Raw genomic sequence first — 23,323 nt, forward strand, 5'->3', positions numbered from 1 at the left:
TAAAGCTTCCACATTTGGGCGGGAATTCCTTAATGATGGACTCAGCCTGACTGTTGGCCTTGACTTATCCCCCTGCTTTAGATTACATGTCCTACATTGAATAGTCTTCAGCGAGCACAATACAATCCTTCGATTAACTTTAAGTAGTTCCCCTAGTCCTTGTTCAGTTCATATAGTGTTTTACCACAGTGCCACGGGTGCCTTGTTTTGAAAAAAAAAGAAGATATTTTATACCTAGAGTGCCCATATAGCCTACATAGTGTACTCTACATCTCAAGCATACCTCAATACCATCAACAGCCATCATAACCAGAGCTGCCCATTCTTACTCGATTTAGCGACTTTTTGACCTTCCTAGCGACTAAAAATCTTATCTTATATCTTATCTTATTTGGCGACTTCTCACAACTTTGGCAACCTCCATTCTTGTTGCCGAGCAACAGCAAAAATTTGCGAACGATGTCCAGTCTGACGTCACTGTGTACCCACCCTGCAACCCACTAACACAGTAGCACCCGCATGGTGGCACACCTAGTGACACACGCCACTGGACATCATCACGCAATCTAGCGACTTCTAGCGACATTTCAGACTACAGCGACTTCCGATGAGATTTTTTTTGCAAACACTGATCATGACAAGGCAAAAAATACCTGACTGTCGACGTGACACACCCTTAGCGTAGGCTGTCAAAATATTATTCAGATATTGTCAAAAACTGAGGCATAACATAGGCAATAACAAGTGCTCCAGATCAGTTTAATCCATGAACCATCGAATGACAGCCAGACGGCGTTTCCAGGCAACGGTGCCAATCTTCTGTTACTTCATTCGAACAGCAGTGGAGTATCGCGTCACCGCCTTTCAGTCGAAGGCCGGCCGGAAACTGCAGTTTGTTTTAACGACATAATTACAAGCATTGCGCAGCGGCGGGGACAAAGTTTCCAGTCTCGGGAGGGCCGTTACTCAGCTCCATATTAATGAGATGGGTCGAGGCGGGAGTGGATAATTACAGGGAGAGAGAGAAATCCGGCGCACCAGAACCCCGCAGAAAATAACACTTCCACCTGAAGCTTGTCATTTTGAGCTGATTTATTCAGCAGTGAAAGGAGTCCTTGTAAGCCTAAATAAATTTTAATTGCGGTAAGCAGTTTAACATGGCAGCTCTCTCTCTTCCCTCATTCAGCCGAGCGCTTTGAGGGGATTACGAAGGCAAAGGGGATTGCTGGGACATATTTACAGCACAGTGTGAACCCTGTGAAGTCATACAAACCCGATCTATTGTTCTTCCGGGCATCTTTGGATATAGCTGTCCCCAAAAATAACATTAAAGAAATAATTAAGAACGAAAAATCCTCAATGAACAGCATTTAATAAAAAAAAAAATTTTTTTATTTTTATTTTTTACATTTATAGCTAATAAAATATATATATATATGTATAATTTGTATAAAATATATATAAATAAATAGTGTGGGCACGTAGTCGTAAGAGGTCATAAGAATTGTGAGGTGGTGTCCTTCTGTCATATTACACAAGACCCTTAACCCCAATTTCTCCTGTGAAAATACAGCTGTAAAATCAAATTACAGAATGTGCAATTAATTAAATTGCACACAACACATGCCTAAGATAAGGATGCTATTCTAAGATAAGGATGCTGATCTGTAAAGCAAAGATGCAAGATAATAGAATTTGTGTTGCAAAAACTTTCCTACACAGACAGTGAGGTCGCTGTAATTGATGATTTGGGAAATTACAAAATCCAGAAAAAAGAAACACATTTAAAACAAAGAATTAATAAATATACAAAATGCTAAATAAAAAGGCTATAGGTAATCATGAATCTCTTGTGCAGCAAGAGTAATCTAAAGTTCAATGCTTACAAAGTATGTGACACTACTAAGTATGTGCCAGGCATAGAAACTGCAGTTTAGTATAAAAAGGGTTTTTTTGTTTTGTTTTAAACTTCAGTGACTAAAATGAGTTTCACAGCATACAGTTTGATCCATCTGTTCACATTTTGCTCGTTGGTATCTCCATGATATCTGAGTATGCAGTGAAAGCTTCTCTTTCTTTTGGTTTATGTTAAGAGAAATTCCTACTAGGGAGGGACAGCTCATTGTTGCCCCTAATATTAAACAAACACACCACCTATTCTCTTTTTATTATTGGCTGCAGAGGTGTAAAACAGTGATCTTTTTTTAAATTCTAAACTTGGTTCATTTGCTTTTGGAAGAATGGCTATGAACCCCTAACTTTAAAAGGAAAAAAGAATTTGGTTCCAAACAAGTGTTTTTGCTTGACCCGAGGGGATGAATTTCAAGGCCCTGTTGCGAGTTTGGGCCTGCTGGTGGGACAGGTTTGAAGAAAAAAAAGTTCCCAATTACTGACCTTTGAGGGAGTCAGCATTCCACAGATTAGAGTCACAGGGAGTTTGCTTCACCAAAATCTCTCCTCATAATTTAACACGTCCTCGGCACCATTAACCGGCCCCTGCTACGGTCAGCGGCAAGATATTTCCGCGGGCTAAGCACAGTTATTAACGAGGAACGAGGTGACTAATTGGAAACAGCAACATTTTTGTGACAAATGCATTAACGGTGCTTAAGACAGACCAACAGATATTCTGGCCTGCGCAATGGTGCTTTGAGACAGTTTCAAAGCAACTGTGAGACAATAGTCATGCCAGAAAATTAAGGATTCCTTTAACTTGTAGTACTATCTTTGTGAGGACCAAATGTCCTCACAAGGATAGAGAGATGAGGAAAATTACGCTTTGTGGGGACCTTTATCTGGTCCCCACAAGGTCAAAAGGCTGTTTTAGGGTTAGGACTCAGGGTTAGGGTTACAATTAGGTTAAGGTTAGGCATGTAGTGGTTGGGGTTAGGGTTAGGGTTAGAGGTTACGGAATGAATGTAGTCAATGGGAAATCCTAAAGTATAGCAATATGGGACTGTGTGTGTGTGTGTGTGTGTGTGTGTGTGTGTTTCACAGTCATTCCTTCACACTTTTTTGTCATAACATATATTTATTAATGTTATATTCATCCGATTTTTACTGATGGACCAGGTCTTTTTCTTTGATCTTTGTATCCTGGTCTTGTGCTTTCAACATTTGTTAACAATAAAAGCTAAATCACTATCAGCAGTTTTTAGGATCTTGCTCCAGTTTCCAGTATCTTATTCTCATTCTGTGCACCTATTACTACCTACTACTGAAGGGAACCAGACCTGCTGACATCTGCTTTGATTTTAAATCAAAGCCCCTCTTAGCTGAATCTGATATTTCTGCATGATATCTGGCGACGATCTTGCTTCTGGGGATACAGAAAAATCCTGTTTGTTCTTAATTTTAAAGACATCAAAATTATTATTCATCATAAATGAAATAAAAAATTGCTTTTATGAAGGGACTTAAATGATATAATAAACAGTACGTTGGTTGCTTGCACCATTCAGTATTACTAGAAACTACATGCTTCCCATTAAATCTTTTCAAAACACTTTTCTCTTTGTGTCTTGGCTTACCTTTACATTTACAAATAGTTTATTTTGAGCCCAATGTTATATTTACATCTTGTCATCAGATTTTAAACCTGTAGATAATACATAAACCAAAAAAAACTTAAACAATAGAACATGCAAAGAGGAGTTCTCAATCTATCAATTTTATTGCTTTAAAGAAATCCCTTGCGAATAAATGAAAGATTTTGGAGTACACAGCAACCACTGATTTCTATCAGGAGTCTCTCTCGGGTTAAAAAGAGAAGCAGAAGACCTGTGATGACACGTTTTAGAAGATAATGTGGACGAGTCATGGATCTGCTGTAATCTGATCAGGCGTGTTGTTTGACTTTACGGGATACGAAAAAAAAATCCGGTGCATTCATCTGCGCTTGCCTAGTCGCAAAGACTCCCCCGACGGCGCATGCTCACGTCCAGACCAGGCGATGCGGTCTGAGCCTCAGGACAGCCTCCGGGTGCCCCTGCGATGAAATCTGAAAGTGAACCATTTTCAAAGGCCTCGCTGGAGCGTCATCCTTTGGCCGGGGTCGAGACCGACTTCGCGTCCTCCTCCGACGCAGACATTCTGTCCAGTCGGCTGGAAAGAGCCCCTTCAGTCCAGCAGAGTCTGTGTCGGCCCCCTGTAATCATCGAGGTCACTGCCTCAACCCCGCTCACTTTTTCTCAGGAAGCGCGCGGATGAAAGGAGCAGGGGAGTATGACTGTGCAAACGCAGCTAGGGTCAGATCAGCAAAACTGCTGCTTATTCACGCATTCATGTACTTGTTCGTGTACTTGTGAGTACTTAGCGCTGAACGCAGTGCTTTTCGAAAGATCAGGCCAACCTCAGCACACCATCTTTTAAAAATGGGTCAGAGGGAAGGGAGAAAACCCGAAACACACACTCTGCTAAACTTCTCCCCTCGGGGGCGAAGAAATCACTCCCATTCATTGAGGATCGAGGTGGCTATGTTCACTTTTGTCTCTACATCCACTAGACTTTAATCCATTAGACGGAATAATATGAACAATAGAATTATGATATTTTAAATATTATGATATTTTAACCTATTCTTTTGCATTACTCTATTATTTTGAATACTTTTTAACTTTTTGGCTTTGTCTGCGTTATGTGATTGTGCTGTTTCTGCGTCACCACACAAGAAGTTCCTCACAAAGAATTTGTATTTGGAATATAACTGAAAGCTGGCCCTCAAAATTAAGTGCATAAAATAGTATGGATACTAAGTCAAGCACTCTAAATTGTGATGTATCACCTCGCTTGAAGCCAATGGTGGAAATTCTCTTCCCAGCTTTTTTCTCGAAAACATTGTACAGCAGTGTCCTCTACTTTCACCAAAAACAATGAAGAAAATCATTCATCCTTTTAAAATGTTTTCAATTCATTTTGATTAAGGTGAGACACACTACAGGTTCTAAATATAAAGTAAATAAGAGAGGGGAGAACTACACGCTTCGCATATTAGGGAAATTTCCTTGAAGGATTTTACAGCAACACAATGCAGTTACTGCATTTTTAAGCTCAATCGTTCTTTTTGTTGTTGTTGATGATGATGATGATGATTTCAGTGCAAGTGACTGTCTGAAGTGTGACTGACAGGAAGTTGGTGACTTGCAGGGGATAGTGGATTGCCAAAAACAGGAGTTCATTGGAATAAAACCAAGGTGATGTGCTTGCTTAATTCCAATGAATTCCTTGAATCATTTATCTGAGTGCATGTATATTTAAGCTGTTCTGTTTTCCCTTCTCTGCTATTTTGGCTTTAGAATTACTCTGAGAAGTTCACAGACAGACTTTAACAGTCTTTGACAAAATTGTGATTCAGAGCTTTAATCCATACTGCAGTTTAGTTTATTTACCAATTTAAGAAATGCATAGAGGTTTACATGAGAAGCATAGAGAATGGGACAGTAGGAATCTTGCTGCCCCCTCCTCTACACACTTCTTGTAAACCACATGCTTTCCTCTGACTTTAGCCAATTATAGAACTGATTTGTGTCAGCAGGTGCCGTAGTTCACTGACTATAAAGCAGGGTGGAAAGTGATTGGTTTACATACTCTGTCACTCACAGTCTAATGTTTTCATTGGTTACACTCAGCGGGACTTTCTCAAGGGAAAAGGCTTATCTCTTCCTGTGTTTAGCAGAACAGTAGCAACTGAAGAACACATTTAAAATGGCTTGGCTATTTGGTGCAGCAGCACTAGGAGGTAAAGCAGGGTTGGGTGCAGTTTTAGGCCCTGTTGGTATTTGTGTTGGTGGGCTTGCACTTGTGGGGCATGCAGTTTATCACGCAGGCAGACACCGGAGAGGGGGTGGAGGGCCACCGAAGAAATCAATCACACTGATGCAGCTGGATGGAGACATGGATTCATCTGAGGTGGCTGATCATTTGAACCTTGGAGCTACGGACACATACGGAAAGTATAACACATCTTACTTGTAAGGGCTTTGGGTGGAGGGTAGCAGACGGGTTGCTGATTTGGAAAAATATAATAGTTGTGGACCTTATCAGTGTTATATGCAGGGGTTGACATAGGTGGTAAACAAGTACGCATGATCGGCATAATGATTAAAATGTTCTGACAATTTTATGTCATAATCAAAAGTGTACCTAAAAATGGCTGCATACAGAAAAATAGATACAATGAAATTATTGCACATTTTAATCTTTTTGACCTGCATGCATACTTACGTCAACCCCTGGCTATATGAACATTCCTGTTAATACACAAGAAATGAACCATATGAACTAGAAATAGCATTCCTTGTGCTAGTCAGGCTGTGTGTCTATGTCAAAACCTGGCTTTCAGGTTAGAGGAAAGGGGGGTTGGTGAGAGCAGGTATAGATAATGTGTAATAACATTCTTCTTTCACAGGATCTCCCCTTTTTACACAGTATGCAAAAACACAAGGGGCAGAAGGTAGTGTTAACAGAACAGTAATCTTCTGATCCTGTTGGGCAAGACACCAAAGGGAGAAGTCACTTGTGGAATCAATGGGCTGTTGCTGTCCTACATTTTTTCAATTCATTATACAAATGGCCACATGTTCAGTAATGTTAACAATGTTTATTGCTTACACGTAATGGCCAAATACAAGACAAAAAGTGGTTTTAGTGGGCAGATAATGTGAAACAAAATAGATGTCTGGAAGCTGCAGTATTTTGGGTTATTTCATGCTGACATGCATGTACTGAAAGAATTCAATTTTCTACCTTTTAGTATCTTACGTTATGGAAGACCCTTCGTTTCTGGTGAAGATGGGGATAAATACTACGTTGAAGCTGATCATATCCCACCGCTGCAGTCCTTCCGTATGGCTCGAAGGCTGCCCGCGTTTAGCTCTCTCAGACGCATTAATCCAAGACTTCATGAATTGGTGATGAGCCTGGAAAATGATACAAGAGGATTGAACCTACTCACTGTGCAGGTCTCCACCCATCATCACCGGGATGCTCTGTCTTCTGGTTCAAGTAATGTATCTAGACAGTGCAGGTATGGGTTGTTCTTGCATTCAAATCACCGTAAACATATGGAGCTGAGGTGAAGGGCTGGTTAGACCGGTCGACAGTAGGTGTCTGCTCTTTGAATGTTTTGTTGTATTCACAGGGAACTAATTGCACACAGAATGGCAGATGGAGACGTAACGAAAATGCTGAAGCAGGCTTTTATCATCGCTCACCCTTACGCTTCCCAGCAAATAAGAGATGAAGCAGGTTTGCAAGCTTACTTTTTGCTCATATTTCAGTGCATGAACAATTTCCTGGGGTTACTCTTGTTTTATTGCATTTGATGTTCTTCTGTTGTTTAGGTGGTCTGTCTCAACTTCCTTTAAAAATATATATTTTGTACATTTTTTTACAGGACTTGGCTTCAAACCCCGCCCCAAAAAAATCTTTCTGTCAAAAGACAGAACCATGAACATTTACAGAGCTGCCTTCCTTGAACTGATACGTAAATATCATGAGATGGGGATCATTGGTGATAATGATCGTAATGATCTGATTCAATATGTGCAGCACGACATGTATCTCGACAGCGAATCTGAGCTGTATCAACAAATTGTTCGAATTGTTAGGAAGTTTGGTGGACATAATCACTAGAGGTTGTCCACAGGCCAAGCTGAGTTCATGAGTATGCCACCATTCACCTTTTCATGTTTGCAAAAAAATATATATTTCCACAGTCTTTAACATATGTACTTTTAAATAACTTGTATGTTTGTACGGAGTGTAGCACAGTGGGTAAGGAACTGGGCTCGTAACCGAAAGGTTGCAGGTTTGATTCCCGGATAAGGACACTGCCGTTGTACCCTTGAGCAAGATACTTAACCCACATTGCTTCAGTATCTATCCAGCTGTATAAATGGATACAATGTAAATGCTGTGTACAAAGTTGTGTAAGTTGCTCTGGATAAGAGCGTCTGCTAAATGCCTGTAATGTAATGTAATGTTCTTACTTTGAGTGCTTTAATCTTGTTCTACACTTAAAATGTACTCTCTTTACAAAAGTTCTGTATCTCTGTTCTGTTATAGAAGGCTAATCGGATATATCCTCTTGAGACTCGGCAGAAAAAAATAGTTGAAAGTATTAATATTTTTTGACAACAAAAAAAATGTATCGGATGACAAAAACATGTTGCATGAAAATATTTTCAAAAATATTGCATCATTTTGCACATTCATTGAATGTGTATGCTTCATTGGAGTAGAATATATGGTTCTTGATATTGAGACCAGAGAGCCATTTTGTCAGGGGGATATGATGTAAGTCACTTTTGTGATAATGCATTGTTTCCTGATTGACCAGTTTACCAGTTTGTTGTGATTAGGCGCAGGCATGACTTTGAGCCAGGGCCATGTGGAAGTGACTGTTTGCTGGAATGGTTAAAGGCACAAGAGAACGGAGCCCGCCAAATTAAGTCGACGGGAAAGACAAAGCTGTGGACAGCGTAACCTGCCGTGTTGAAGATAAGATGACATGAGACGTAGATGACACAACGAGGGAAACAACGAGGGAGTGGCTCGTAGAAAAGTGTCTTGAGAAGATATAAAAGGCCGAGAGTTTTTAGCGTACAAAAACAAAGCGAAAGATTTGAAGGCCGAAGAAGAGAACAGGAAGACAGGCAGACAGGAAGACGGGCGCCATTGAGCGGGAGAAAAGCAGCAGAGAGAGGAAGTGCATGAGAAGTCCCAGTGATACAGATTAGATGCAATTTTTGGGGAGGCAATTTCTGAGGAACTTAAATTTTTGGAAGACCAACTCAAGCCTGTTATCTGATTAACAACATTTATCTTTTGTGAGGCCACAGGATAGTGAGAAACAAAGGTTTTAAAAAATATTTATTTTTAATTTTGTTTTTATTCTTGCCTTGAAATTATAAGATGCATAGCAAGCTGCTTGGCTGAAGGTTCTGAAATGATATGACTCACAATAACATGCTTGGCTGAAGATTTTTTCTGAATATATAAGATTAAAATGATCCATGTTTAGTTAAAACTTAGCTTAGGAAAGTGGTTTATATCACCTGTGGAAGCTGTAACTTGCAGATTACCTACAGAGCTGTGAATGTGTGGTTATTGTACTCAAATAAAAATGTACTCTACTAATGTACTATATTTATAATCAAGAGCTTTGGTTGAGTGGTTTGTTTAAATTCTAAATGTAAACATGCGTAGATCTGACAAAAAATATTTTTAATTTCTAATTTCCCTGTCACTCATAGACTAAACTAAAACACCTATGCCATCCACACCCCATTGTGATGCATCCAGTAGCCGAAATGGAAGTCCAGGTGTGTTCATATACTGAGTGATCCAAGCGCAGAGTCAGACAGTCTACGTTACACATCGCTTTAATAAATCAGGTAGAAGAAGGAGAAGCCACATTCTGCCCCTCCGTGAAAGCTGTTTAAAGTTTGCCCTGTGATTTATGGTACCTGCCAGGTCACTGCAATGAAACATATTTACATTATTCAGAACCTGGAGGGCGTGAGCGGTCTTGCCTTTTGTACCAGACCCCCCACTGTCCATCCCCTACCATGCAACGACCCCAACGCCCCCCCACCTACCACCCCACCTCCCCCCCAACCCCCAACCCCAGTCCAAACACCCTCAGATGCAGCGTAATGGAAACGTTAGCATTTCTCACACTCAGCATTGCATGACTACTGTCATTCTGTGCACATTCCAGCTGGGAGGTCCATAGCCACAGAGAACTTACCTCATCACAGTCACTAAACAGTCAGTGTAGTAAGTTAAAAAGATATGGATCTCACAGGGGCCGTCCTTATATTAGAGCCAAGTTTGCTGTGGGAAAAAAGGGCAGACACTCAGCAGTTCCTGTCCGATCCATCCTCATACAAAACACTTGCCCTGCCTTGAAGGTATTCTGCTAAGAATAACTAAAAAGCAAGCTCACTAGATATTGTGTTTTCCTTCCTTCTTCATAGATATCTTCATAGATACAATGTAGGAGGTCATTTCATACTGTCTTTCCAATAACGGATTATGTTCAGTTCTACGTACAGTATTCATTTACACAGCACTGCTTCACAACTACAGTACAAAAACAAACAAAGAAAAAACAACAGTTACTAACTAATTGTTCTGTGAATGGACGTATTCTTGACTCAAAGTGTATGATTTTTAGGCATACCTGTCAATGACACAGCAGTCTATTCATGAGTTTGTAAGACTATACACAACCTTTACATAATTTTCATTGCTGAAATTGGCAGTGATTCTCCCTCTCAGCTCTTGGCTCCGTGTAGAATTCTTGCATCGAATTTCTCTGTGACAGCAAGAACTGACATTTTGGGCACATTCCTGTAAAAAGAAAAAGCAGCCATTCTGCTTGCCGTCGAGACACGTAGAGCGACAGATTATCTGAGAACTGGCTACGTAGAGCACTGTAGATCAATTTTAAAGGTAATAACTTTAAGGCCTGACACCTTACCACTTTCCATGACAAAGGAAACTTCAAAGAGAATATGGTATTTCTTGATGGGCTCAAAACTCAACATCTTTGGGTTCCATTAAAAAAAGCTGGCAAATGTAAACCAGATGAGGGGACTCTGTGACTCCAGTGGGGGGGCATGTCTACTGGAGCAAAGGTAGCCGTGAGCTCCGGGAACAAAGACCATTTATTTCATAAATTCATGTAGAAATATTCAATTAGATTCAATTCAATTTTATTTGTATAGCGCTTTTTACAGAGAACTGTCACAAAGACACTTTACAGAGTAGCAAGGCCAGAGACTGAGCAAAAAGAGCAAGTAGAGCAAACACCAAGCCTGAACCCACAAATAGCTGGTACATAAGGTAAAAAAAAAAAACCTCCCAGTGGGGCAAAAACCCTCAAACGGTGGCGAGAAAAAACTCCCCAATGGGAAGAAATCTCGAGAGGAACCCAGCTATAGAGGGGGAGCCCATCCTCCACTGGCCAGCCTGGTGTAAAGTAGTAGACATATATTTGTATATGTAAATATGTTTCATGTAAATTCTTGTTTTCATGAGAGAGGCATGAGACCAGCCCCAGGGTTAGTGAATCGCAGTGTTCGAACCGTGGGCTCCCGAGAGAGGGCTGTTTCCACACATGCATTTTCCACAGCCTCAGCGCTGGAGTATGATTGAGACAACAGCGGGTCCGCTCCGGGTAGCCAGCCCACAGGCAGATGGGATGGCGGCCGGTTATATCTCACTCCGCGCATGCCGGAGGGATTTCACAAAGCAAACACTGTTTAGCGTAGGACTTTTAGTGTGAAAACCTATGACCGCTGGAGATCGGGTTACGGGGGACAGGGCGGGCGGTTGGGGGTCGGGGGGCATTCGGGGGCTTCCTCCAGTGGATGAGGACTTTGCAAGGGGATCTGGAGCCCCATGTACACGTGATTCTACTTTAGCACCGTGAGGGGAGTGGAATACCTAAGACCCTGGGTCATATTCTGGCAGTGCTGCAAAAATGAGAGAGATAACAAGATGTTCTCGTGTTGCCAGTGGTGTCTCTGGTTTGTGTTCTCTCAGTCGAGGGGGTGGGGGGGAGGGGGGGTTAGAGTGTGATTCATATATCCCAAGCTCAGTCAGAGGGGTGCAGAGGGAGTGGGGGATTGTTGAAAACTCAGCCGTGTTCCGAGCAGTTCCTTTTCGACGTGTCCTTTGTGACCCTAGAGTTAGCCATTTGCCAGCACCACCTTCTTCCAAGTACAGTAATCGACTGGGTATTATATACCTCCAGAGCCTGAGAACAAAAGAATCTTTCTTTAATACAATCTCTGCAATAATCTGTGTTTTGACTTTACCGTTTCAAGTTGCTTGTTTTTTTACACAGTGGCCATTGTTTTCTCATATACACACATATATAAGGGGGGGCAGAGAGATTTTTGGGTAGCAAATGCAAGTCAAGCAAAGGCTCACTTATACTTATTTGCTGTATTTGAAACTCTTGCATTAAATCTATGTACTGAAAAGCAACCATCAGGATTTATATCATAAAGGTACATGCTGAGGCAGCAGAGAGGTACTTGGGACCTCTGTGCAATGTTGGCTGTATATTTTAGCTTCCCATTGCTAACTCAGAGCCCTGTTCTCATTCCAATTGGTTATTTTTCACTGAGAGTGAATTACATTTGGTTGTCCTTTGAGTACTTAAGGCTTATAGCAACAGTTGACGCCGCCATGATATCTTGCAGAGCTACCGAGTATACCTGACACATGGAAAATTTATTGGGGCAGTTCCCATTCTGGTCACAGTTGAGTGGAGAGAATCTTAAGCGAATCAGCTGGCCGCTGATGGAAAAGAAGAGATGGTGCTTTTAATTTTGCTCAATATTCCCCGATAATTTCAGTGCAAGACTTTCTGTGATTGTGTTTGATTAATCTGGTGCAGGCTGGGAAATCGCACAGTATGAAATGATTTTGTCTCTGACAGTAGAACACTGTCCTCCTCACAAAAATCAACAGGTATTATACTGTTATAATGAATTTTTTCCTGAGTGCTACGAGCAAAATCATTTTAAAAATCAGCCTGGTAAAATGCAAATCCCCTTCTCCCTATATGGATTAAAGGTTGTGTTTTTGACTTGATGCCTAATGCCTAATTTTTGTGCATTGGAACACATTTATTGTTAATTTTAGCTAGTGCTATGATACCAAGCTGAATATTCACAAAACCACCTTGGGCATTTCATGCAGAGATTTATTTCATGAAAGCAGCGACATGGTATCTTGTATAAGTACAGTTTTAAAATATTTAAATCAAAGCCTGATTATGGATATTTGGTTTGCAATTTGCTGGGCATACACCAATGAGTTCAGAGAAAAAGAAGTTTGTGAACTGATCAACCAGCAGTAAATGCCATAGGTGATACTGAGTGACAAAGAGCAAGAACTCAACTGGCTCAATGGCTGAAACTCCACCCTCTAGTGGTAAAACCTTGTTACTTCCATTCACTGATGTGGGAGCCTCCCAAAATGTGTGTGGCAAGGCTCAGAGAATATGAATTTGGTGTCAAACTCTTGCCCAGACACCCCTCCTGTCCTGGAGGGGTGCAGTGTCAGCTGGTTAACAGTGTATTAGAAAACATAGGTGCTTAATTTAACCCTTTGAAGAGTAGGTGTTTTAGAATATTTTTTTTTCAGAATTCAAAGTCTAATTCTAACTCTATTGCTTTAGAATACCAGTAGTGATTGGTACTGTACACCAGCATTAGAATGTTCAGAAAATAATATTTTATTTCATGAACATTTTATTTTCATTACATCTTAAGGACACAGATTAGCTATAGGGTCCACATACATGTTTGTTTCCAAGGCCTAAATTGGCTGCTAACTGAAAGGAAACCTGAATATGAAAACCTGAATATACTGTAGCTTTTTGCACTGAGTAAAACTCAGAACGCTCCCAAATCTGGAACATGGACTGTAGTGAAAAGAGCTGTTCTAGGTTTTACTCAGTGCAGTTATCCTGCTAACTCCGTAACCCTGCTTCATGAAATACCCCCCTGGTCATTTATGCCTAATTGCAGATTTAAGAAACGGAACTTAAAATGCATGAAGATGTCAAATGTATTTAAATAACTGATGTGATTTAAGTAAATTACTTTTACTTTAAATAACTTTTTTTGCAGAAATGTTCCATTATCCATATATAGAGAGACCCTTCCCTAGCTCAAAAATTATACAGCCACATACATGTTATTTGTGTACTGTTTTGATGATTTTACTGTAAGACCCTAACAGAGCTCTTCATCTTAAATAGGTCCTCAGGACAAAATAACAGGATGTTTTCATTTTCTTATGACTAAATGTGCATACCTCTCCTGAACTTTGACCTTTTAAAGGAAGAAGTTAGTGAAAATTATAACCAGCCAACTTCTAGCCCTCATTTAGAAAACCCAGATGTTTTCCGAGTAATAACATTTGCTTGAGGTACGGTGTGCTTGACTCTTTCAAACAACATGAAAAACAGCAAACACAATTGTCGTTGTAGGTGAATTGTACAATAGCGTAAATTACATGAATAATTTCATTTTAACGATGAAATAATACTTTCGTGTGTAAAGTGCTATTCATAATGAGGAGAATATCCTTTTCCCTTGTTTACTGTTCAAAATTTTATTTTTCAAAGAAAATAATGGCTTTTTTTTTTTTTTAGATTTTCCCTGTAAATACCTACATGAGCTTCTGCAAAACAGATTTCACCACTAAAAGGAGCCTGTGCTTTTGAAGCGAATGCGCTACAGCTGTGAGGGAGGGGGGGCCTGGAACGGGGGAGAGGAAGCAGCGATCCTTCCAGGTGTGGTCCCCAATGAGCCGAAGGCAAAGGCACCTGTCCTTTATTTTCCCTCTCGTAGCTTTTTCCGCAGGGGTACTGTAGAGGAGGTGGAAAACATACCCAGCTGCCCAGACATCTCCATTTAAAAGAGGACGTGTGCTCATTGGGCCCAGTGCTAGGGTTAGAAAAAAAACCCACATGCTATGACACAGATAATGTCACCATTTGGGCAGACTTTGGTGTTTTATCTCCTGAACAAGTGTTGAGCCAGGGGCTACAAAATATCTGAAGGGTATTCCTGTTGGTCAGCCCCCCCACCCCCCACCCAAAACTAGTGAAGCAGGAAAAGAGAAAAGCAAATGTTTAGATTCTCTAGTAGTTTCTGTGGCCTTCACTCCCAGCCCCTCATGTCGTTATGAAGTCTTAGTAACCAGTGTTGTGTATTAATTAGAAAAGAAAACAGGGTTCCCCGCAATTATATGATTTCTATTTTAACTGAGTGGTACCACATTAAAGACTGGGCCTCATTTCAATGCCGTTCCTCACGTTTGAAATAATCATTTCTACGTTCACAAAAATGGAAATGGTTAAAAGTAAATTGATTAAGACAGTTCATCCGCGGTAAAAAAAAATCCACTGTCTGTGGCAAACCGTGTCTTCTTGGTGGAATGCTAAACATCTTACATTTCAAAAGATTTCCCACGCAGAGTGAAATATTTCACTCCATTCAAGAAGCATCACTTTTAACAGCGGATTTCGTATTCTTCTAGAAGATGTCAATAAAAATGCTACGGCCATCTACGGGGAGCGAGACTACTGCAACCGCAAATGAGTTTGCCTGCCGTCAGAAATCCTTGACTCCCTGCCAAGACTGTATCTGTGGATGATATCTTCCTCTGGAATGTGTAAAGGAAATTGAAAATAGGCTTTCGCATATAAGAGGGAAAGGGGAAATTGAGAAGCTAAAAAAAGATGCAGGGTTTTTATAAAAATGCTAATTAAAAAAAATAAAATTATGAAACTAGAAGGCACAATTTCAACGCACAAGCTTTATGATGTTGTTTCTTCAGCAACTTGCTGCAATTGCTTGATTAATGTATTAAGCAAGAAAGGGGTATACATTTAAATGAATGTTTAAGACACTTGGTCAATCTTTAGGACAAAGCACCGTAGTAGAAATGTTGAAGTGTACCTGGGCTACTATGAGAAATGCAAGAAAACAGGAAACACACATGGGGCAGATATACCATATATGGCCAATATGTATGGCAGATATAAATGCCTGTAATAATGTAATGTGCTATGCAAGTATATAGTTGCAATCCAGTTGGAGTCATGTACACTTATCAAGATGGGTGGCAGTGAAGTATAATGGGTAAGGAGCTGGTCTTGTAACCTAAAGGTCACAGGTTCAATTCCCAGGTAGGACACAGCCATTGTTCCCTTGAGTGAGGTACTTAACCTGCATTACTTCAGTATAAATCCAGCTGTATAAATGCTATGTAAATGCTATGTAAAAAGTTGTGTAAGTCGCTCTGGATAAGAGCATCTGCTAAATGCCTGTGATGGTTTAACATATATATATATATGTTAAACCAGCCAGCTCAGCTTTATGAACAAAAATGGAACAAAGGAGGACTGTTGTGTTGCAGAGAATATATCAGAAATGACACGTGGACTTGTGAACTTGTCGAACACCTATCAAGGACAATAGAAAAAGGAATCCCATCTCAGGTCCATTCCCCCAGGTCATTCCCATGCGTTCCTGCTGAGTTCAGGAATTCCAGCAGTGGCGCTGTGCCTCAAATTTCCCCAGTCGACATGCAAGCCCTGACAGCTATTCCCTATCTTTTCCGTATCTGCAGTTCTGGCCAGGAATTTCTTCCGCTGTATCTGTGCTTGTGTCAAAGAAGGACAGTGGGGCAATGGCCTTAGAAAGTGTTGCCGTTGCGGTTGTGATTCCCCATTGATCAGTATCGGATTATCGGTACTTCAGATGCAAAGCACTCGAAACCAGTTTATATAGCATAATCAAGCATTCAATAAAGGCACAGATATTCACCAACAGAAACTACCCACAACTCACAGGTATAAAGAACTGGTGGCTTAGGGGACAGACACGATAGTTAGATTAAAAAATAAGAATAATCAGACAAAACCATAAAGTTGATAAAGGAGGTTGATCACCAGAGTTCATGTTCTTTTCATGGATACATGGCCAATCCGTTTTGTGCAGACAAATCTTTGTGGCTTCTTATTGACAATGCTGAACAAAGTGCAAACTTGTAAGAGGACAACAGGGCCTGTATCTGGTTTCAGTAGTTGTAAGCCTTAAGTACTTGTCCAATCCTCCAAGCACAGGGGCTGAAATGACTCTCTTTGATCACTTTCTGGACCCAGAAGCATTTGAACCTGGTACCTATTAGGTTATAATGGGCTCACAATTATCAAGTCTGGAAATTACATGATAATCCTGAAATTTGGTCCGTCTGTACACAAGCTCCTTTCTGGAATCTGTGAGATTGCGCAGAAATGCTTGCAATGAGACATTTGGGTGCTCCAGTTGGTGAAATTGCATCAGGAGGATTTGTTCTACAAACAGATGAACTCTTCCCCTAAAAGGTGAATATGTGATTAAAGAGCTTCTTCTGAAAGAGCAAGCTCATTAAGTGGTGCCCCTCCTCACATCTGTCCAAAGAGCAAACGTATATATAGCAATTTGTGTGTGTGTGTGTGTGTGTGTGAGAGTGTGGGTTCATTTTTACTTTATTCAAACAATAAAAAATAAAATAGTGAGAAATATTTGACAAAATATATTGAAAATTTTTTTATTTGTGTAATGGAATTTGGCGATGTTCCATTACACAAATAAAATTTGTGTAATGGAATTCAATTATGAATAGCTCTTTAGAACTGGCCTTTTGTTGTCCTGTTGAAAGAGCAGCAAGCAAATTAAATAGAATAAATACAAGTCTCCTATCCGATAAATCAAATTCAACCTCTATGACTACATACTCTGTACTTAAGCTGAAAACAAAACATACAATTACATTTTTGAAAAAATGCTGATTAAGATTTAAGGAGGCGAGAGAAAAAAAGAAGGAATAAAAATGAATATTGCACACCCTGAAGGAGGCGCATCCAAACCAACAGCCGGAAAGATTGTGGTCTGGGAGGAAGAAAAGCGTTCATAAACTCAGTTGCTGGTTTCTGTTGGCTCTTGCCGGAGTCTTGTCTGCTGTTACCGGGTGTGTAAATCTTTTCTGACTTGTCTGCTGTGAACCACCATGAGCCTGCAGGCCAGCCCTACCCAAACATGTTTTCGGGACTCCCGTGGTGTACGAGGACTGGGCCCGTCTGTCCGCGCTACCATCCCCCCCCCCCCCCCCCAGCCCCCGGGCTGAAGGGCTGGAAAGGTTTCGGAAAGGCCCGGGCCGTTCCTGTGGCCGAGGCTCCCGCGCCACGATTGGCCGAGGGCACCCACACTTGCCGAGGGCTCAGAGCTCCTCCCCCCCGTAAACGAGGATTCCGCTGGAAAGATAACTCTCAGCATATCTGCAAATGCCGCAGTCACAGCTGCTTTGAGTTATCTCTTTCCCTCTGTCTTCCTCTCTCCCTCTTTCTCTCTCTCTCTCTCTCTCCCTCTCTCTCTCTCTCACTCTCTATTTCTACGTCTTCTTATGATTCAGTGGCAACCATCTACTTCTGGAAAAAAGAAATCATCCAGCTCCAAGAGCCATTTTCATATTTCCAAAGCATACCAATGAGAATAATGTTTTTGGATCTATTGCAAAAAACTCCTAACATTTCAGGCAACAAATTTCAGTGCTCACAAGGGCCGGTGTAAACAACCACAAACCCCAGCTAATTTATTTTTCACTAATGCATAAAGTTTTAATGTGATTTAATAGTAGGTTAAAATATTGCAAAAAGAAAATTCATGTTTTTATATCGTAGGTTGAATTACAAACAAGGCAACTGATACATCATCTTTACAAAAGGAGAGTACACAGACAAGCCAGTGCAATTTCTATCTAGTTTTAGCCCTTCCGTCTACTAAGATTACCATTTTAGTCAACTAACATTACCATGTTACCATGCATTCATAGGAAACTTTGAGTATCAACAAAACAAGTTGATCTGCTGGGAGGTATATAAGCACATGCACTTTAGCTCTTCAAAGTGTAAGATCACAGATTTGATTGGAATGCTCTTAACTAAACATTCTAATGCTGATGTAACTATCTTATACTGGTAATTGACAGAAATGGAATTCTAGAAGGCTGACTAATAGTTTTGGGGGGAAAAAAACATACCAAGAAATCTACTCTTTCGAGGGAAGAGTAACAGGAAATATGAAACAGGAAACAGGAAAGCATTTTGTATTATTCACTTGATCAGTTGTTGTTTTTTTTTCTAATCATCAAGCAATGAAGCTCCTTAAATGGTCAAATCTATGTGATAGTGCTGCTGGGTAGCTTATCCTGTTGAGGCACAATTATAGAGCATGGGCCCCAAAATCTGGTGTTGAATCTGGGCCATGCCAACACCGACTGTGGCCAGCAGACCAGCAGGGAGATGCGCGATTGGCTCCAGCATCACCAGCACAGATACATAACCGTGGGGGATTCATTGTGTACTCTAACGGCAAAAAGAAAAGGTCTGTCTTCATTCTGTGCAGCTGTCCGCCTTTTGGAAGACTAGCCCCTAAAGCTAAATAAAATTAGTCAAGCCGTTTAGACCACTCCTAAAATTGCTTTGAGCCACCAGCCTTGGCTGCCTCTGTGAAATATTATCGAAAAAGCAAGACATTATGGCGAATCTATATAATTCAATAGGTTCTGCACTGAACTAGACATGCCTGTGCCCAGTATCAGATTTCAGTGTGGGGACAGGCCCTTTTTAATGTTATTTTTGCATATTTTGTGCATTTCCCTCTCAGTCGGGTCATCGGATACTTTCCGGCCCGCGGTAAGCGCTTCCCAGGCGTGCATGTGCGATGATCCCAGGGACGGTGATTAATGTCTGCGTGTTTGAGTGCAAACTCTGCAGGCCCTGTGCGCCGATAGCATCTTGTCCGCGCAGCTTTATCGCGCTCATTTATCACCCTGTGTTTCAGAGTTCATGCGGCCGCACGTTTGATTTGTGGGCCCGTGACGTCAGATACGGGAATGGAAACCCTGTTCCGCATCACATGACATCATGGCTCCTGGATTCCAAACATGGGAGGCAGAGGTACCCCCGCAGGTACACAACGCGTCTGTGTCAGGCCAGGAGTTCAGATTTGGTGTGTGTGTGGGGGGGGTGGGGTAGAAGGGGCAGGGGTGGAGTTGGGTTGAGGAACAGGAGTCGATTTGCATGTTAGAGGTGCATTTTAAGAACCCTGACACGACCTCATATTCGCACAGAATACTGTTTAATTTTGAAGATACCAAACCATTATATACGGGTTTTAAACTTTGAAAGAAACCTAAAACAAAAGGAAAAAAACTTACTACTGCACGTGCTCTCCAAGCCTTGAGAACTTACCACAAAACAAGTCCAACCTTCAGTTCTACAGGCTTCCTGGACCTTTGAAGTAGACTACAAAAGGAAAATATATAGAAATTCGGAAAATGATGCAATGTGTAATGGCAAAGCTCTGACAAGCAGGTTGGAAAGCAATAGCAAATGTCATGAAAGAGGGGCACAGCTGTGGAATGCTGGAGTAGGTCTGCTCTGATGGCATTCTGATGATGTCATGGGCAGAGAGATGTTCTGTGCCTCTGGCTTGGCCTTCTGCAAAAACAAACGGAGGAGATCTGTATAATCTTCTGAATGGCAACAATAATAAATGGAATGGAGTAAATTGAGTGGAAAGGGCTATTTAGAATTACCCGGTGTGTGTGCATGCATGTGTGTGTGTGTGTGTGCATATGCATATGTACGTGTGAGTGTGTGTATGTATGTGTGTGTTTGTGTGCATGCATGTGTGCATTTTTGTATGTTGGTTTGTGTGCCCACAAGCGCTCACTTGTGTGTGCATGTGTGTGGATGCGCTTGCATGCCTGTGTGTGTGTGTGTGTGTGTGTGTGGATGCATGTGTGTGTCTGTGTGTGTGTGCATGCGTGTTTGTGTGTGTATGGGTTCATGTGCTCACATGCTCGTGTGTGTGTGCTACATATGTGTACGTGAACCTGCCCTGTGATGGATTGATGACTTGTCCTGAGTGGTGTTTTCCTGCCTCTCACCAAATGCATTCTGGGATAGGCTTCAGCCCATTGTGACCCTGAACAGAAATAAGTTAGACAATGAATGGGGGGATGCAATCCACTTGCTCAAATTTGGCCCCCACCATGTGCTTATCTGTGTATTTTGAATTAATTATTTTAAGAAATCGGCTGTTTGAAATGAAATGTGCGTACCTTCTTTCCCCAGTAACTGATGATTCAGCACCTCACACTATCAAGAGCATTTCCTGTTGGTTGTGTTCACCCAAGCCAGCAATTACAACAGTTTAAGAATAGACCCAGCTTTGGCCTATTCCCAGCAGATGTTTTTGTGTGTTTGTTCTCAAGCTTTTAATAATAACCTATTTCTAAATGGACAAATTAACTCTCAAAGGTGGTGATTAAAATAGCTTATAGAAGAGCTTCACAGAGCGCAGAGCATTTCTCCTAAAAAAGCATCAATTAGTGTCAAGATTAGTGTCAAATGTGCACAAGATAACACATGTAATTTTAATGTGTATATTGGGGTGAAAGTAAAAAGATGACACACGTTCCAGATTCAAGTCAAATATAAAAATGCAGCATAGTTATAAACTCATGCAACTCTCAAATACATTCTACAGCAAGTGTACTTTAAATGACAATGTCAATTATAACAAGTGCTCACAGTTATTGTTGACATCATATTGATGAGGTCAATATTAATGGTTCACATCTTTGCAAATTGATAAATTATTAATATATGATAATTTGATTATAAAAAATGTAATAATCAATACAATTAAAATGCATTATCACACTGATTTAAATATTCTTCCGATTCAGATTGAACTGCCATATTGGCATTTACATTGTTTTCAAGAGCCAACAGCTGTATTCTATAATTAAGCACAGTGTCATTCTAAATAATGAGCATGATTTCAGTCCAGAGCAAACCACCTCCGGTGTCTGACAGATTTAATAGTGGCTACAATGCAGCTAAGAAACCAGTGAATAAAGGGATGGAGCTCAACAAGGTGACATTGCTGCATTCACGTTACACTTTATGTGGAGTTATGTTTGAGGACCACCACCATGTTAGTACCGGAGTATTGGTAATAAACAAATAAACAAGGCACCCAGCGACACCACTGTCCTGTTTACATTGTCACTAGACAGCGCTCCAATGCTAGGCGAACGGAAGACGCTAAACTCCTAGGGCAAACGGAGACCTGGACAAAGTAAACAACGAAGAAAACAGGCTGCTCGCGATCAAATGGCTACACCAAATGGTAAAACAGCTGTCGTCCTGGGATCCCTGCCCTCTGAGCGACACGTTCCAGCTTTATTTGGCTAACGACATTAGACCCAGGACGGCTCACGGGCGTCAAAAGCCTGGCCAATCCCTTTAAGCCGCCGCAGTCGGGCTGGAGGTGGCCAGGTCCTCCATCTGTAGCCAAAGCTAAAAAGTGAGAACGTGATACCTGTTCCTGTGGGTGTGACTAACGCAGCCATGTGAAACCACTGATTTTCATGCCATTCTGCAGACATTTTCAGGTCTGAAGAGTTTACTTTCACTTCAAGGATTCAAATGGCATTACCTCTCAAGGTTGTTCCACTAATTACCATTGCATTCGGAATAGTATATATATATATATATATGTATATATATATATATATATGTATATATATATAATTTTTATTTATTAATTTTTTTTGCTTACCCACTGTGGAGACTAGGGCTATACTGAGAAAAGACGAGAACATGCTCTTTGGAGTTTCCTGTTGAGCAAGGATTTCTCTATGAGTGTAGTTCAAGAAATAATTTCCCTCAGCAGAATCCTCCTCAACAGATGCCCTGGGAAAAGAACATTACTTCCGAAGAAATCTGAGGAATGTGAAGGCAAAAATAATAACTCTGTGTCTTGAAAGGGCCGCGTTGTGCACAGGGATCGGAATACAGCTGTCGAAATTATAATCCTCTGTTGGAAGGGGGTACGACTTTATCTAATGTCATTCTTATTCTGTGCCTGCACACCCTGTCCCTGTTGTGTATCAAATCTTAATTGGGAACAACAGTGGTTGGGTTCTGAGAGAGTGACAGATTGAGAGAGTGAGTGAGAGAGTGAGTGAGTGAGAGAGAGAGAGAGTGAGTGTGAGAGAGAGAGCTAATCAGCTATTTTTCCAGTTCCGTTAAAACCAAACATGGTGCGTGTCTCTCTGCAGATTCCACACATGTGAGAGTAAAACAGAGCTAGGTCAGGGAGGAAGCAATCAAGCCTCTCTCTTTGCCCACATTTATGAAATCATAATAAGACGGCCACTTCTAACCCCTTTGCCCCCGAGGGCATTTGTTATAACGCACAAGCCCACAGGATGTGGACCCGCTGTGATTGACTGAACAATGAATCGGAATGAAATGTAACGCCGTCCTCCTCACCTCACGCGTTCAGTGGTGACCGCTGAAGAAAAAGAAAAAGAAAAAGAGGGACTGAACGCATGCGATATGGCTGTGAAACAGGAGACTCCGAGACGCTGCGGCAGACGGTGCGTTAATGTCCCGGTGAGAACAGGGTCTCGGAGAGAAGCAGCGCATAAAAGATTGCGTTACTCGTGCACTTTTTGCCTGTTTGAAGGCTCCTTGCAGCGCGCGAATCCCGCAGCCGTTCCTTTGAAGTTGCACTTGGGTAACACGCCTACACACTAACAGCATACTTACAGTCTCTTGAAAGCCCTCTTTGAGATTAAAATGGCTGAACTTCATTATCAGGCCGTTTCTTTGAACTGTTAGTACCTCCATTAAATATATAAAGTCTGTTGCCTAAATGCAAAC

At 41.2% G+C, this 23,323-nt stretch overlaps 2 long non-coding RNA genes across 2 annotated transcripts; both read left to right on the forward strand.

Moving 5' to 3' along the window:
• Window positions 1-5,500: 5,500 nt before the first annotated feature.
• Window positions 5,501-8,594, forward strand: LOC135233249 (uncharacterized). Its single transcript, XR_010323795.1, has 4 exons — window positions 5,501-5,951; window positions 6,752-7,024; window positions 7,139-7,245; window positions 7,394-8,594. It is a non-coding gene; the product is annotated as an uncharacterized LOC135233249 (long non-coding RNA).
• On the forward strand, window positions 5,958-6,619 carry LOC135233250 (uncharacterized). Its single transcript, XR_010323796.1, has 2 exons — window positions 5,958-6,137; window positions 6,366-6,619. It is a non-coding gene; the product is annotated as an uncharacterized LOC135233250 (long non-coding RNA).
• Window positions 8,595-23,323: the final 14,729 nt, after the last annotated feature.

Source organism: Anguilla rostrata, chromosome 10, assembly GCF_018555375.3.
Source record: "Anguilla rostrata isolate EN2019 chromosome 10, ASM1855537v3, whole genome shotgun sequence".
NCBI lineage: Eukaryota > Metazoa > Chordata > Actinopteri > Anguilliformes > Anguillidae > Anguilla > Anguilla rostrata.